This window comes from Phyllobates terribilis, unplaced genomic scaffold (genome assembly GCF_046119375.1).
Source record: "Phyllobates terribilis strain yellow unplaced genomic scaffold, ASM4611937v1 Scaffold_4__5_contigs__length_816908805, whole genome shotgun sequence".
In the NCBI taxonomy this organism is placed as follows: Eukaryota; Metazoa; Chordata; class Amphibia; order Anura; family Dendrobatidae; genus Phyllobates; species Phyllobates terribilis.
In genome coordinates this window covers 677,551,026-677,568,340 of record NW_027362764.1, presented here as the reverse complement: position 1 = coordinate 677,568,340, position 17,315 = coordinate 677,551,026, and the positions used below count along the sequence as shown (strand labels likewise).

The window sequence follows — 17,315 nt, the reverse complement described above, 5'->3', positions numbered from 1 at the left end:
TATCTATTTATTCTTGGATTGTCCATTAAAAAGAATCAGATTGCAGCAGGTACATACAATAATTAGTTATAAAGTAATTGTCCATTTGTCCATAATTAGCTTAATTGTTGAGATTCACCCATCTTTCCTTGGATCCTGGCTGGTAAATCATGTCTTTGTCCAGCATGTGTCCAGGCCTACATGTCATCTGCTTCTCAGCATGAAGATTCTGTGTCTTGTGGTTTGGGCAGAGCAAGAGAGCCCCCCTTTCTGTACCATGGGCTTTTATAGCCAGTCGTATGGACACCTGTTCTACATATGGTAGTGAACCAAAAATACACACACAAATAGCGCATGTCAACTAGACACGATGGCTGAGGCATAGAACTCAGAAAAATGATTATCGATTAACATTCCAAATGAATTTCCATAATTAACCATTTAACAGAGACCGCCTGGGAATTCCAGGTGCTGTAGGTTTTTGCTTTTTCCTTCCTTCCACCAGCAGGGGGCACTCTCTTCTATGCCTTTTTTCCATTCCCTTTCACAAGTGCACACATTCATTCTCTTTTCTTTTATTCATTTGCTTTCTCTCTTGCGCTACTTCATCTCTGCAAAATACCAGCATCCTTCTGATCACAGTTTGCCTCCAGCATTGTTGCTTCTTTACTTTTAATACTAGGCTCCTTTTCACCAGGACCAGCGTCTCCCGCGTGGCTGGAGGCAACCACCGGTAACCCCAAGCAGAAGACCTTTGCAGGCAACACGACCCTCCCCCCTGAAGAGCAGCTCAAAGTCACTGGCAACCATCTCACCCTCTTCCTTCATTCACCCCTGGACGTCTTGCTCCGCCCCCAAGTTACGGGTCCGGCTTGCTCTTTCTGTCACATTACCGCGATGAAGGGTTTAGCCTGCAGGAGACCCTGCGCTGAGACATTTTTGAAGACACCTGATGCGGCGGGTGAATCACTGCTAAACAAACCACACCTGTAGGGACGGCACAGCCTTTGCATGGACCCTTCGGAGCCCGCCCCGTCACGGCCAGATTGCTCGCCACAAAGCGATCCTGAGAAAGGCTGGCCGGGCGATGGATCAAGCAGCGTCTACTGGCCATACCACCTTGGATATGCCCGATCTCGTCTGATCTCAGAAGCAAAGCAGGGCTGGGATCAGACAGTACTTGGATGGGAGACCTCCTGGGAGCACCGGGTGCTGTAGACCATTTTGATGACGTTTTGCCCTACTGCCCAGCTCGGTTAGCATGGAACGGCGCCTTGCCGGACACCCACCTTAAGTAACTTAGATGATGGAAGCCCAAGGCCTCTGAGCCAGTTTGCAGCAAAGTACGCTACCCTGCCGCCTTCACGCAGGCCTGACACCGAGCTCCTTGCCACGGCTAGGAGTGCTTATTGACTCCGCAGCTCGCCGTGTGGAAATGATGGCTTTAAAAGCACCCGGGGCCGTGAAGGGGCCAGGCTTTCAGCAGGTGCCCAGGGAAGGTTTTGGATGCCGGCCGCCTAGCGAGGGCCAGCAGAAGTAACATGTTTCTCTGCAAAGAAGCTTGTATAACCAAGCCAGACGGCTGACAAAGAGCTAACCTCAGTGCAAGGAAGGCAAGGAAGGAATTGGGGAGGGGGGGTGGTGATTCCTGCTAGGGCCCTGAAATCATAAAACAGGCAGGAGAGTCTGATGCATGGTGACGGAGAGGTTGTAGGGGCAGATAGGGGGTGTTGTCACGTGCGAGCACGTGTGCAGTGCTGGCTTGTGTGTGAGAGTGCGCTTCCTAGGTGTGGCGCGCTGCAGACAGTCAAAGGGATTGTTCCCTTTCATTAAAAGTTATTCCCCGGCTGCAGGCTATTAGAAAGCAACTAACCGCGCACTACTCACCCTACCCGGGTCTACCGTTTAGTCTCGCCTCTGCTCCCGGCCTGTGGCATTGGCCGTGAAGCTGACGTTCCGTCGACAGCGCTGCAGCCGATCAGTGAGCTCAGCGGCTCTGAGTGGGGCATTGTATCTACAAGACCTTTTAAGGAAGCCAGCAAAAAAATTGAAGAGAAGGGAAAGCACAAAAGGACTTGGTCTTGCTGAGCACTGGAAAGGGCAGCCGGCAGCCAGACTTCAAAGTAGAAAAGCAGCAAGTGAGAAAATTGTTTCTGCCTATGGCCACACCACCCTGAACACGCTTGATCTTGTCTGATCTCAGAAGATAAGCAGGGTTGGGCTTGGTTAGTACTTGGATGGGAGACTGTCTGGGAATACCAGGTGCTGTAGGCTTTTGCTTTTTCCTTCCTTCCACCAGCAGGGGGCACTGTCTTCTATGCCTTTTTTCCATTCCCTTTCACAAGTGCACCCATTAATTCTCTTTTCTTTTTTTCATTTGCTTTCACTCTTGCGCTATTTCATCTCTGCAAAATGCCAGCATCCTTCTGATCACCGTGGGCCTCCAGCATTGTTGCTTCTTTACTTTCAATACTAGGCTCCTTTTCACCGGGATCGGCGTCTCCCACGTGGCTGGAGGCAACAACCGGTAACCCCAAGCAGAAGACCTTTGCTGGCAACACGACCCTCCCCCCTGAAGAGCAGCTCAAAGTCACTGGCAACCATCTCACCCTCTTCCTTCATTCACCCCTGGACGTCTCGCTCCGCCCCCAAGTTACGGGTCCAGCTTGCTCTTTCTGTCACATTACCGCGATGAAGGGTTTAGCCTGCAGGAGACCCTGCGCCGAGACATTTTTGAAGACACCTGATGCGGCGGGTGAATCACTGCTAAACAAACCACACCTGTAGGGACGGCACAGCCTTTGCATGGACTCTTCGGAGCCCGCCCCGTCACGGCCAGATTGCTCGCCACCAAGCGATCCTGAGAAAGGCTGGCCGGGCGATGGATCGAGCAGCGTCTACTGGCCATACCACCTTGGATATGCCCGATCTTGTCTGATCTCGGAAACAAAGCAGGGCTGGGCTCAGACAGTACTTGGATGGGAGACCTCCTGGGAACACCGGGTGCTGTAGACCATTTTGATGACGTTTTGCCCTACTGCCCAGCTTGGCTAGCATGGAACGGCGCCTTGCCGGACACCGACCTTAAGTAACTTAGATAATGGAAGCCCCAAGGCCTCTGAGCCAGTTGGCAGCTAAGTACTCTATCACGCAGGCCTGACACCGAGCTCCTTGCCACGGCTAGGAGTGCTTATTGACTCCGCAGCTCGCCATGTGGAAATAATGGCGTTAAAAGCACCCGGGGCCATGAAGGGGCCAGTCTTTCAGCAGGTGCCCAGGGAAGGTTTTGGATGCCGGCCGCCTAGCGAGGGCCAGCAGAAGTAACATGTTTCTCTGCAAAGAAGCTTGTGTAACCAAGCCAGACGGCTGACAAAGAGCTAACCTCAGTGAAAGGAAGGCAAGGAAGGAATTGGGGAGGGGGTGCGTGATTCCTGCTAGGGCCATGAAATCATAAAACAGGCAGGAGAGTCTGACGCATGGTGACGGAGAGGTTGTAGGGGCAGATAGGGGGTGTTGTCACGTGCGAGCACGTGTGCATGCTGGCTTGTGTGTGAGAGTGCGCTTCCTAGGTGTGGCGCGCTGCAGACAGTCAAAGGGATTGTTCCCTTTCATTAAAGGTTAATCCCCGGCTGCAGGCTATTAGAAAGCAACTAACCGCGCTCTACTCACCCTACCCGGGTCTACCGGTGAGTCTCACCTCTGCTCCCGGCCTGTGGCATTGGCCGCGAAGCTGACGTTCCGTCGACAGCGCTGCAGCCAATCAGTGAGCTCAGCGGCTCTGAGTGGGGCCTTCTGTCTACAAGACTTTTTAAGGAAGCCAGCAAAAAAATTGAAGAGAAGGGAAAGCACAAAAGGACCTGGTCTTGCTGAGCACTGGAAAGGGCAGCCGGCAGCCAGACTTCAAAGTAGAAAAGCAGCAAGTGAGTGGCTTGTCTCTGCCTACGGCCACACCTTCCTGAACACGCCCAATCTCATCTGATCTCAGAAGCTAAGCAGGGTTGGGCCTGGTTAGTACTTAGATGGGAGACTGCCTGAGAATGCCAGGTGCTGTAGGCTTTTGCTTTTTCCTTCCTTCCACCAGCAGGGTGCACTCTCTTTTATGCCTTTTTTCCATTCCCTTTCACAAGTGCACACATTCATTTTCTTTTCTTTTTTTCATTTGCTTTCTCTCTTGCGCTATTTCATCTCTGCAAAATACCAGCATCCTTCTGATCACCGTGGGCCTCCAGCATTGTTGCTTCTTTACTTTCAATACTAGGCTCCTTTTCACCAGGACCAGCGTCTCCCGCGTGGCTGGAGGCAACCACCGGTAACCCCAAGCAGAAGACCTTTGCAGGCAACACGACCCTCCCCCCTGAAGAGCAGCTCAAAGTCACTGGCAACCATCTCACCCTCTTCCTTCATTCACCCCTGGATGTCTCGCTCCGCCCCCAAGTTACGGGTCCAGCTTGCTCTTTCTGTCACATTACCGCGATGAAGGGTTTAGCCTGCAGGAGACGCTGCGCCGAGACATTTTTGAAGACACCTGATGCGGCGGGTGAATCACTGCTAAACAAACCACACCTGTAGGGATGGCACAGCCTTTGCATGGACCCTTCGGAGCCCGCCCCGTCACGGCCAGATTGCTCGCCACCAAGCGATCCTGAGAAAGGCTGGCCGGGCGATGGATCGAGCAGCGTCTACTGGCCATACCACCTTGGATATGCCCGATCTCGTCTGATCTCGGAAACAAAGCAGGGCTGGGCTCAGACAGTACTTGGATGGGAGACCTCCTGGGAACACCGGGTGCTGTAGACCATTTTGATGACGTTTTGCCCTACTGCCCAGCTCGGCTAGCATGGAACGGCGCCTTGCCGGACACCGACCTTAAGTAACTTAGATGATGGAAGCCCCAAGGCCTCTGAGCCAGTTGGCAGCTAAGTACGCTACCCCGCCGCCTTCACGCAGGCCTGACACCGAGCTCCTTGCCACGGCTAGGAGTGCTTATTGACTCCGCAGCTCGCCGTGTGGAAATGATGACGTTAAAAGCACCCGGGGCCGTGAAGGGGCCAGGCTTTCAGCAGGTGCCCAGGGAAGGTTTTGGATGCCGGCCGCCTAGCGAGGGCCAGCAGAAGTAACATGTTTCTCTGCAAAGAAGCTTGTGTAACCAAGCCAGACGGCTGACAAAGAGCTAACCTCAGTGCAAGGAAGGCAAGGAAGGTGCGGAAGGAATTGGGGAGGGGGGGGGTGATTCCTGCTAGGGCCCTGAAATCATAAAACAGGCAGGAGAGTCTGACGCATGGTGACGGAGAGGTTGTAGGGGCAGATAGGGGGTGTTGTCACGTGCGAGCACGTGTGCATGCTGGCTTGTGTGTGAGAGTGCGCTTCCTAGCTGTGGCGCGCTGCAGACAGTCAAAGGGATTGTTCCCTTTCATTAAAAGTTAATCTCCGGCTGCAGGCTATTAGAAAGCAACTAACCGCACTCTACTCACCTTACCCGGGTCTACCGGTGAGTATCGCCTCTGTTCCCGGCCTGTGGCATTGGCCGTGAAGCCGACGTTCCGTCGACAGTGCTGCAGCCGATCAGTGAGCTCAGCGGCTCTGAGTGGGGCCTTCTGTCTACAAGACCTTTTAAGGAAGCCAGCAAAAAAATTGAAGAGAAGGGAAAGCACAAAAGGACCTGGTCTTGCTGAGCACTGGAAAGGGCAGCCGGCAGCCAGACGTCAAAGTAGAAAAGCAGCAATTGAGAGGCTAGTCTCTGTCTATGCCCACAGCACCCTGAACAGGCCCAATGTCGTCTGATCTTGGAAGCTATGCATGGTTGGGCCTGGTTAGTACTTGGATGGGAGACCGCCTGGGAATACCAGGTGCAGTAGGCTTTTGCTTTTTCCTTCCTTCCACCAGCAGGGGGCACTCTCTTCTATGCCGTTTTTCCATTTCCTTTCACAAGTGCACACATTCATTCTCTTTTCTTTTTTTCATTTGCTCTCTCTCTTGTGCTATTTCATCTCTGCAAAATACCAGCATCCTTCTGATTAGTGTTGAGCCACCCCCGTAGTGTTCGAGTTCGGTTCGGTTCGTCGAACACCCGTGTGTTCGCCGAACTGTTCGTCGAAAACCTTCGAACACCGTTAAAAACAATGGCAGGCAAACAAAAACACATAGAAACACATAGAAAACACCTTCAAAGGTGTCCAAAAGCTGACAAGTTGCTCAGAAGACATAACTAACACATGGAAAAGTGACAAGTACATATAGTCATGCGAAAATAAAAGAGGTGGAGGAGTAAAAGGAGGGGGAGACACAGATATAGGCATGTCATGCCCTTCTAAAATCCAAAAAGTGAGAAGCCGACACGGCCAGTCCGCTCCTGCCCGTGCCACCTCCGTGTCGCCGGGTTTGTGCCAGAGCCGCGGTGAACCCTGATGGCCAGCCCCCCTCTCCCAATACTGGTGCCTGTCCGCTGGTGGGTCGAGCGAGCCCCCCTGTGGTGGAGGCAGCTCTAAGCTTTTTAATTTAAATTGTCTCTCTAATTTGAATGAATACACTTTAAATCCATTTACAAGGATCTATTGGAGGGCAAGTCTCATGCCAGCAGCCGCGTAATTCCAGCTCCAGTAGCGTCCACTAAAGCTGCTGCAGTTAAAAAGCTTTTATAAGGATCGAGCTCGGCTGTCCACCGCAAGGCATCCTAATGCCAGTCCCAGCCCCTATGCCTTGGGGTGCCTCCTGATGCTCTTCACTAAGTATCCCATGGTCCCGAATCATTTCCTTTGAAAAAATTAAGTGTCTAAACTACAGGTGGTGTAGCTTGCTTAACAGCCGGGATAATCCGCTGACTAGCAGAGACTGCTACTAGGCACAAAGTATTTCCTTGGCTAGATGCAGTTAAAAATTTGTAATTAGATACTCTCGTTGGATGCTGAGAAAGCATTCCATAGAGTCTCCTGGCACGCCATATATGATTCTCTTAAAAAGCTTGGGGTAGGGGTCTAGGGGACCCTTTTATAGCCAAAATCACGGCCCTGTATCGCAATACGTCACCTAGGCTGAAGATAAATGGAACTGTAGCACCCTGAGGGCTCGGTTGCTACAGACGTATTGCACCTCACCCAGAGGTGTGATATCTCACTCTCAGGTAAGGATGGAGTGTGGATCAGGACCCGACACCTGCATGCATTACACCACATTGCCGTGGGGCAGGGCGACCAATATGCCCCTGAGATGGGCACGACAGTCCCTGTCCCTGGCTGGAGTGGGGGAAGGGAACACTGAGGAAGGGGAACCCTGTAGTGCAGGAGCAGGGAGGAAGCAGTTCCTGGGTGCATTGAGAAGGGAGTATAAAAGGTGGGCACCATCTTAGTTCAGTGCAGAGAAGTCTGAGCAGAAGTGGCAGGGAGCAGGGGCTCTGCATAAGCTATGCTCCGGAGGCGGGCCTAGTAACAGAGGCCCAGGCCTGAAAGAGGGAGAAGGAAGGAAGAGGAGCGGAGAAGGCTCCAGGAACGAGGAATGAAGGGATCCCAGGGGTGCGGACGGGCGAGTCGCCACCGCACGCCCGAATCCACCTGCGTGGAGGGGTCAGGCCAAAGGGGGAGACCGGTCCCCGAACTAGTGGAGGCAGGAAACGACCCTCAGCTAGAAACCGGAGGCTCTGACATTTTATGTGGCGCAGCCCCTCGCTACACACGCTAGGAAGGCACCACATAGGGTCAGGGAAACTGGCGCCAAGTTTACCAAGAGGAGGCCCGAGGCAGCCGGACAGAAGTGTTGGTAAGAAAGGCCAGACAAAGGACACACAAAGGGGGTCCTGTGAAGTGCTCCAACGTTATCTGGGAGTTGTCTGAGCCCCTCACCTGGTGAGCACAGTACGACGTGGGCAGCCGTTACCTGCAGACGTGGTCTGGATAATAAGAACTGTGAGTAAATGCCCTGGACTGCATCACTGACTCCGTGTCGTTACTGCTGCTGCCCTGCACCATCACCCCCATCCTCCGCATACACTGCCCTGAGGCTATACTCCTCCCGTGGGGAGTTATGCTACGCTCTGCTGCACCCACAACACCAGCCTCAGCGGTCTGCCCTGTAGCAGCGGTTCACTCTGACCGCAATCCACGGGTGGCGTAGTCGGACATTTAAACATCAAAACCACATAAATAGTTCCGCCACTGGTTTGACCGCCCTGAGCCACGGAACCGGGTCGCCGCCACGAAGACTACAACCACCAGCATCCACCAAAAAGGGTCCGGCTCCGGGTGTCCCAAGGCCCAGGGGGTGCGTCAGAACATTTTCATCACCTTTCACAATCACCAATGGGACAAGGCAGGGATGTCCTCTGTCCCCTCTCTTATACATCCTAGTGACGGAGCACCTGCTCTCATCAATTCGCCATAACCCCAATATTAGGTGGATTGAGGTGGGAGGCACCGAGTACAAGTGCTCTCTATTTGCTGATGATGTCCTAGTATATATCACTCAATCACATATATCCATCCCTGCTGTTGTGGCTGAAATAGATCACTTTGTTACATGGTCAAATTTTAAAATCAATGCAGCGAAGTCTGAGGCCCTCGATGTCTCCCTCCCCAAATCCATATAGGATTCCATCCAGTCCAACTTTCCCTTTGCCTGTCCCTCACAGGGTATCAAATACTTAGGAATTCCTATTCATAGAGACCTCTCCCATCTATGTTATCTTAATTTTGGGCCCTTTATTGAACAACTCCATACAGACCACGGTTGGCAAGTTAGAACTGTAAGATTCACTACGTGAACCGATGGTGTTTTGTGGAAAAGCACATGTACACTGCGTTCCAAATTATTATGCAAAAAGTGTTTAGGAGTGATAAGGGAAGAATTTGTTTGTTTGTCAGTTAAACTCATTGATGGTGATGTGTGTCAGGGCTCTTTATATCACTGTAAGCAATTGCAGACACCTGTGCTAATTAGTTTGGCAGGTGTGTCCAATGAAAGGCAAGACTACTTAAGAAGGCTCTCTCACATTATTATGCAGCCTACATTTTCTGCCAAAATGGGAAAGAAAAAGGATGTGTCGGCTGCTGAGAAGCAACAAATTGTGGAGTGTTTAGGTCAAGGCATGACTACAATCAACATTGTGCGATGATCAGGATGAAGTGTCTTGGCAATCAAGAAGTATGTAGCTGATTCACAGTACACACGTGTGCGTGCTGATAAGGGCAAATTGAGGACTCTTTCCTACAGGCAATTACGTCAGGTTGAAAGAGCAGCGGCCAAAAAGCCTTGTCATAGCAGCAGACAAGTTTTTGAAGCTGCTTGTGCCTCCAACGTCCCCCGAACAACAAGATGCAGGGTCCTTCAGAGGTTTGCAGCTGTGCATACGCCATCCTGTCGACCTCCTCTATCCACTTCACACAAGCACAAACGGCTCCAGTGGGCCAAACAATACATGAAGACTGATTTCAAAACAGTTTTGTTCACGGATGAGTGCCGTGCAGCGCTCGATGGTCCAGATGGATGGAGTGGAGGATGGCTGGTTGATGGACACCCCACGCAAACACGGCTACAGCGCCAACAAGGAGGAGGTGGAGTAATGTTTTGGGCTGGAATCATGGGGAGAGAGATTGTCGGCCCCTTTAGGATCCCTGAAGGCGCTAAAGATGAACTCCATAATGTATGTGGATTTTCTCAAACAGCACTTCCTGCCATGGTTCAAGAAGAAGAACCGTGTATTTCACAGCAAGATCATTTTTCTACATGATAATGCACCATCTCATGCTGCACATAAAACATCTGCATCTCTGGCTGATATGGGCACAAAAGGGGACAAACTTATGGTGTGACCCCCATGCTCCCCTGACCTCTACCCCATTCAGAACCTTTGGAGCATCATTAAAAGGAGTGTCTATGATGGCGGGAGGCAGTTCACATCTAAGCAACAGCTCTGGGAGGGTATTCTGTCCTCATGCAAAACAATTGAAGCAGAAACCATCCAAAACCTGACAAATTCAATGGACGAGAGAGTTCAGAAGCTCCTTTCGAACAAGGGGTCCTATGTGAAAATGTAACATCACCTAGAATAAAGTTTTGAGTTGAAAACTGTTTGATTTCAGTTTCTAACAACCTGCTAATGCTTATAATTTCAAAAATGACCATTTTTTTGGTCTTTATTCAAATGAAAAGGTTGATCGAAAAGTTTGGGGGATCTAAGAGTGTGGCAACCCAGTAGTCATGATTACTTCGAATTCTGACAATATGAGGGTCATGCTGCAGGTAGTGCAGCAAGAAGGCACTTATGTGTCTTGCGCATCTTGGAGCCCCAAAATTATTTTCCAGGCTAGATGCAGCTAAAAATTATTATTAATTTTAAATCTGGTGAAGCTTTAGTATACATGGCCTAATAGGATCAGTGCTGCACACTGCTACAAAGCCCAAATTATTTTCCAGCCAAGATACAGATAAACATGATTAGTAATTTGAAAGCTTAAAACGGTTGGTAGGGTGATTTTAATCAATCATCAAGCTTTTACTCTCCCCAGGATGACACAGGGGAAGAAAAGTCATTTCGGATCCATGATTTGTTCATCTTTATGAACGTGAGTCTGTCTACATTATCAGTGGACAGCCGCGTGCGCTTATCTGTCAGCACACCACCAGCAGCGCTGAACACACGTTCAGACAGAACGCTGGCTGCGGGGCATGACAAGATCTCCAAGGCGTAAGTGGCTAGCTCCGGCCATTTATCCAGATTGGAAGCCCAAAAAGAGCAAGGGTCCAGTGACACAGTCGTGGCTTCAATGTTTACTTGGAGATACTCCTGTACCATCGTCTCTAGGCGTTGACTATGTGTCAGACTTCTTGTCTCCTGTGGCCTTGCAAAGGATGGGCTAAAAAAGTGGTGAAATGATTCCGCAAAATTGATGTTACCAGCAGATACTGTGGTTCTGTTACGGTTTGAGTGCTGAACACTTGACGGTCCCATGGTTGGCAAGTTGGAAGTGTGAGATTCACTACGTGCACCACTGGTATTTTGTGGAAAAGCACATGTAAGATTCTGCAACAGTCTCTGCTGATACTCCTGCATGTGTGCATCCCTTTCTATGGCAGGAATAATTTCTGCAAATTTACTTTTGTACCGGGGATCTAACAGTGTGGCAACCCAGTAGTCAGGATTATTTCTAATTGTCACAATTCGAGGGTCATGTTGCAGGTAGTGCAGCAAGAAGGCACTCATGTGTGTTGCGCATCCAGGAGCACCAAGTCCCTGTTGTGTTGGTGGCGAGGTAACAATCATGCTTCCTTCCTCTGTCCTCTCCCCCCAACCTCGCACAACAGAAATGTGATCAAGGTCTCCCTCATCTGATGAGTCTTCCATCAGTTCGTCCTCCACTTCTTCCTGGGCTCCTGCACCTTCCTCACTAGTTTGGCTGCTACCATGTGCCCTGGTAAAACCATCTCCCCCACCCTCACATGCCTGCCGCCTTGGTGCTGCCGACCGTCTGGATCTTGCAGATGTTAGCCCTTCCGCATACAACTCCTCCTCCTCTACTTCCTCCACCTCCTCTTGTGCCACCACCTGACTCCGAATTCTGTTTAACATGTGCTCCAGCATGTAAATCACCGGAATAGTCATGCTGATAATGGCATCGTCAGCACTAAACATCTTCGTCGCCATTTCAAAACTGTGCAGAAGGGTGCATAGGTCCCTGATCTGAGACCAGTCCTCCAGCGTGATTTGCCCCACCTCTGAATCTCGTTGACCCAGGCTATACGTCAGAACGTATTGCACCAGGGCTTGTCGGTGCTGCCACAGTCGCTGCAACATGTGCAGAGTTGAATTCCACCGGGTAGGGACATCGCATTTTAGCCGGTGAAGTGGCAGGCCCAACGACTTCTGTAGAGATGTAAGTCACTGAGCTGCGGGATGCGAACGGCGGAAGTGAGCACACAGCGACCGTGCCTTCTGCAGAAGGCCATCTAGTCTGGGATAGTGGGCTATAAATTGCTGGACAACCAGGTTCAACACGTGAGCCATACAAGGCACGTGTGTGACATTGCCCCGGCGAAGGGCCGCACCCAGGTTTGCAGCATTGTCGCACACGGCCTTCCCTGGTTTCAGGTCCAGTGGAGACAACCATTCATGAAATTGGTTCTCCAGAGCTGACCACAACTCCTCAGCTGTGTGACTCACATTTCCCTGACATTTCAATGTAAAAACCGCCTGATGACGTTGAGCCCTACTGCCAGCATAGTAAGGAGGTGTGCAGGATCCCTTCTGCGCAGTTAGAAAGCTTGTGGCATGACCAGACAGGCTTTGGGTGCAGGTGGAAGACCGAGAGGAGGTTGAGGAGGCAGAAGCAGTGGAGGAACTTTGACATAAAGAGGATTGACGCACAACTCGTGGGGACGGCAAGACTTGGACAGCAGCCCCTTGTCCTGCTGTCACCATAGTTACCCAGTGCCCAGTCAGCGACATGTAACGCCCCTGTCCATGCCTACTCGTCCAAGTGTCTGTGGTGAAATGCACCCTGTCACACACAGAGTTTCTCAAAGAAGCGGTGATGTTGTGTGAGACATGCTGGTGGAGCGCAGGCACACCTTTCTTTGAGAAGAAGTGCCGACTGGGCATCTGGTACTGGGGCACTGCGACGGACATAAGGTCTCGAAAATCCTCTGTGTCCACCAGGCGGAAAGGCAGCATTTCTGTAGCCAAGGGCTTGCAGATGGTGAAATTCAACCTCTTAGCTTTCTCATGGCTAGGAGGAAATGGTCTTTTACTTGTCCACATCTGAGGGACCGAGGGCTGGCTATTGTGCTTAGACGGGGTTGATAAGGGTGTCCCCGGCAAACTGCCGGTCTGTGAGGAAGATGCAGGTGGACATGTTAGGTTGCCTTGATCCAAAGGTGGTGCTATCGATGTCGGACAGCGCTCAACACCAGCTGGTGTTACCACCTCCAAAGAAAATGATGACCTGCCAATCACGCTGGCTGTTGCGGGTAAAGAGGTGGCAGGTCTGCGCCCCAAAACAGGTGTGACTGCTGTCCCCCCAGTCACAGAGGATGAAGAGGCCGCGGATGCACAAGATATGGCAGACGGTGGTTGGCCCGGCCGGCTAGGCCGCATTGTAGCACACTGAGCTTCCCACTGCAACTTATGCTTCATGTCCATGTGCCGGTTCATGCATGAAGTACTCAAACTATGTATTTTTTGGCCTCTACTTAGCTTTTGCTGACAAATGTTACAGATAACACGAGTTGGGTCATCTTTATCGATCTGAAAAAATGCCCAGGCTATGCAAGGCTTAGCACCCATGCGACCTGAAGAGCCACCACGACTTGTGGTGAGAGGCAGAGTTGTGTTTGAGGATGCAGTTGTTGACGTGCTTCCAGTACTACGTCTCTGTCCAGGAAGGCGCAACCTGACCTCGTCGTCACTAGCATCTTCCTCCACCTCCTCTGCTGACCTCATCTCTTGGCTGACTGTGGGTTGACAGTAAGTGGGATCTCCAACCTCATCATCATCACCCTGTGCGTTATCACACCCGTCGTCCTCAGAGCCAACCTGTTCCTGCCCTGACAAAAAACTAAAGTTGTCGCTCCAATCAGGTATTTGAGTCTTATCATCGTCTTCCTCATTGTCTCCACCAACAGGAGTTACAGTTTGGGATTGAGGGTCTACATTATGGTCAGAACCTTCTGCGTCTGGTCCTGGATCCGACTCATAAAGATTCTGGGCATCAGTGCAGATCATTTCCTCGTCTCTATTCACAGAAGCGCTGGAGTCGACCTCTGATTCCCAGGCTATAGTATGAATAAACAGCTCTGCAGACTCAACCATCTGTTCTACCTCATACTCAGACGGGCAGCTGGAGATTTTGGAGCTGTGAGGAAGCAAGTGCGATTGGGGTGACACCTTTGAGGACTGGAGTATTTGTGATGTTGAAGATGATGTGGAGGAGAGCCCACTTAAAGGAGCACTTGATATCCGTTGAAGCACCTGCTGTTTTTGTGCCTCATCTGGAATTTGTAGCGATTGGCGTGGCCGTAAGAAAGGGATCTTATCACATTGTCCGCTAAAAGAAGTAGACATTTTAGTTTGGCTGGAAGATGGTCTTTCTTCTGCAGATGTTACTGTTGCTTTAACACCTACCCCACGGACACAACCTTTTTTCCCCTTCCCAACACGCCTATTCCCCTTTCCACCAGCAGCAGGCCTTTTTCCACTCATTTTGGTGGTTAACTAATTCACAACTCTGGAGTTGTTTGCACAAAAAAACAATGGATGGGAACCGAGCAGAGCTGAGTGGCCAAACTGTGGTATTAGGCCAAAACTATTGGCTGGGTTAGATGCAGAAAAAAATTATATTCAATTTGCAACCTGATGGAGGTCTGTATAGATGGATTAATAGAACAAGTCCCACACACAGCTAGAAGCCCAATATTTTTTCAGAGGTAGATGCAGAAAAAAATATATTCAGTTTGCAACCTGATGGAGGTCAGTATAGATGGACTAATACAACAAGTCCCACACACAGCTAGAAGCCCAATATTTTTTCAGAGCTAGATGCAGAAAAAAATATATTCAGTTTGCAACCTGATGGACGTCTGTATAGATGGATTAATAGAACAAGTCCCACACACAGCTAGAAGCCCAATATTTTTTCAGAGGTAGATGCAGAAAAAAATATATTCAGTTTGCAACCTGATGGAGGTCAGTATAGATGGACTAATACAACAAGTCCCCCACACAGCTAGAAGCCCAATATTTTTTCAGAGGTAGATGCAGAAAAAAATATATTCAGTTTGCAACCTGATGGAGGTCAGTATAGATGGACTAATACAACAAGTCCCACACACAGCTAGAAGCCCAATATTTTTTCAGAGGTAGATGCAGAAAAAAATATATTCAGTTTGCAACCTGATGGAGGTCTGTATAGATGGATTAATAGAACAAGTCCCACACACAGCTAGAAGCCCAATATTTTTCAGAGGTAGATGCAGAAAAAAATATATTCAGTTTGCAACCTGATGGAGGTCTGTATAGATGGATTAATAGAACAAGTCCCACACACAGCTAGAAGCCCAATATTTTTTCAGAGCTAGATGCAGAAAAAAATATATTCAGTTTGCAACCTGATGGACGTCTGTATAGATGGATTAATAGAACAAGTCCCACACACAGCTAGAAGCCCAATATTTTTTCAGAGGTAGATGCAGAAAAAAATATATTCAGTTTGCAACCTGATGGAGGTCTGTATAGATGGATTAATAGAACAAGTCCCACACACAGCTAGAAGCCCAATATTTTTTCAGAAGTAGATGCAGAAAAAAATATATTCAGTTTGCAACCTGATGGAGGTCAGTATAGATGGACTAATACAACAAGTCCCCCACACAGCTAGAAGCCCAATATTTTTTCAGAGGTAGATGCAGAAAAAAATATATTCAGTTTGCAACCTAATGGAGGTCAGTATAGATGGACTAATACAACAAGTCCCACACACAGCTAGAAGCCCAATATTTTTTCAGAGGTAGATGCAGAAAAAAATATATTCAGTTTGCAACCTGATGGAGGTCTGTATAGATGGATTAATAGAACAAGTCCCACACACAGCTAGAAGCCCAATATTTTTCAGAGGTAGATGCAGAAAAAAATATATTCAGTTTGCAACCTGATGGAGGTCTGTATAGATGGATTAATAGAACAAGTCCCACACACAGCTAGAAGCCCAATATTTTTTCAGAGCTAGATGCAGAAAAAAATATATTCAGTTTGCAACCTGATGGACGTCTGTATAGATGGATTAATAGAACAAGTCCCACACACAGCTAGAAGCCCAATATTTTTTCAGAGGTAGATGCAGAAAAAAATATATTCAGTTTGCAACCTGATGGAGGTCAGTATAGATGGACTAATACAACAAGTCCCCCACACAGCTAGAAGCCCAATATTTTTTCAGAGGTAGATGCAGAAAAAAATATATTCAGTTTGCAACCTGATGGAGGTCAGTATAGATGGACTAATACAACAAGTCCCACACACAGCTAGAAGCCCAATATTTTTTCAGAGGTAGATGCAGAAAAAAATATATTCAGTTTGCAACCTGATGGAGGTCTGTATAGATGGATTAATAGAACAAGTCCCACACACAGCTAGAAGCCCAATATTTTTCAGAGGTAGATGCAGAAAAAAATATATTCAGTTTGCAACCTGATGGAGGTCTGTATAGATGGATTAATAGAACAAGTCCCACACACAGCTAGAAGCCCAATATTTTTTCAGAGCTAGATGCAGAAAAAAATATATTCAGTTTGCAACCTGATGGACGTCTGTATAGATGGATTAATAGAACAAGTCCCACACACAGCTAGAAGCCCAATATTTTTTCAGAGGTAGATGCAGAAAAAAATATATTCAGTTTGCAACCTGATGGAGGTCTGTATAGATGGATTAATAGAACAAGTCCCACACACAGCTAGAAGCCCAATATTTTTTCAGAAGTAGATGCAGAAAAAAATATATTCAGTTTGCAACCTGATGGAGGTCAGTATAGATGGACTAATACAACAAGTCCCCCACACAGCTAGAAGCCCAATATTTTTTCAGAGGTAGATGCAGAAAAAAATATATTCAGTTTGCAACCTGATGGAGGTCAGTATAGATGGACTAATACAACAAGTCCCACACACAGCTAGAAGCCCAATATTTTTTCAGAGGTAGATGCAGAAAAAAATATATTCAGTTTGCAACCTGATGGAGGTCTGTATAGATGGATTAATAGAACAAGTCCCACACACAGCTAGAAGCCCAATATTTTTCAGAGGTAGATGCAGAAAAAAATATATTCAGTTTGCAACCTGATGGAGGTCTGTATAGATGGATTAATAGAACAAGTCCCACACACAGCTAGAAGCCCAATATTTTTTCATAGCTAGATGCAGAAAAAAATATATTCAGTTTGCAACAGGATGGAGATCAGTATAGATGGATTAATAGAACAAGTCCCACACACAGCTAGAAGCCCAATATTTTTTCAGAGGTAGATGCAGAAAAAAATATATTCAGTTTGCAACCTGATGGAGGTCAGTATAGATGGACTAATACAACAAGTCCTACACACAGCTAGAAGCCCAATATTTTTTCAGAGGTAGATGCAGACAAAAATATATTCAGTTTGCAACCTGATGGAGGTCAGTATAGATGGACTAATACAACAAGTCCTACACACAGCTAGAAGCCCAATATTTTTTCAGAGGTAGATGCAGAAAAAAATATATTCAGTTTGCAACCTGATGGAGGTCTGTAAAGATGGATTAATAGAACAAGTCCCACACACAGCTAGAAGCCCAATATTTTTTCAGAGGTAGATGCAGAAAAAAAT

At 48.6% G+C, this 17,315-nt stretch overlaps 1 non-coding gene and 5 pseudogenes across 1 annotated transcript; all 6 read left to right on the top strand.

Moving 5' to 3' along the window:
* Positions 1 to 1,080: 1,080 nt before the first annotated feature.
* Positions 1,081 to 1,200, top strand: LOC141269557 (5S ribosomal RNA; annotated as a pseudogene).
* A 934-nt stretch (positions 1,201 to 2,134) lies between these two features.
* LOC141266972 (5S ribosomal RNA) lies at positions 2,135 to 2,253 on the top strand. Its single transcript, XR_012320991.1, has one exon. It is a non-coding gene; the product is annotated as a 5S ribosomal RNA (ribosomal RNA).
* Positions 2,254 to 2,874: 621 nt separating this feature from the next.
* LOC141268266 (5S ribosomal RNA) lies at positions 2,875 to 2,994 on the top strand (annotated as a pseudogene).
* A 922-nt stretch (positions 2,995 to 3,916) lies between these two features.
* LOC141267312 (5S ribosomal RNA) lies at positions 3,917 to 4,035 on the top strand (annotated as a pseudogene).
* A 621-nt stretch (positions 4,036 to 4,656) lies between these two features.
* Positions 4,657 to 4,776, top strand: LOC141267593 (5S ribosomal RNA; annotated as a pseudogene).
* Positions 4,777 to 5,718: 942 nt separating this feature from the next.
* On the top strand, positions 5,719 to 5,837 carry LOC141270357 (5S ribosomal RNA; annotated as a pseudogene).
* The last annotated feature ends 11,478 nt before the right edge of the window (positions 5,838 to 17,315 follow it).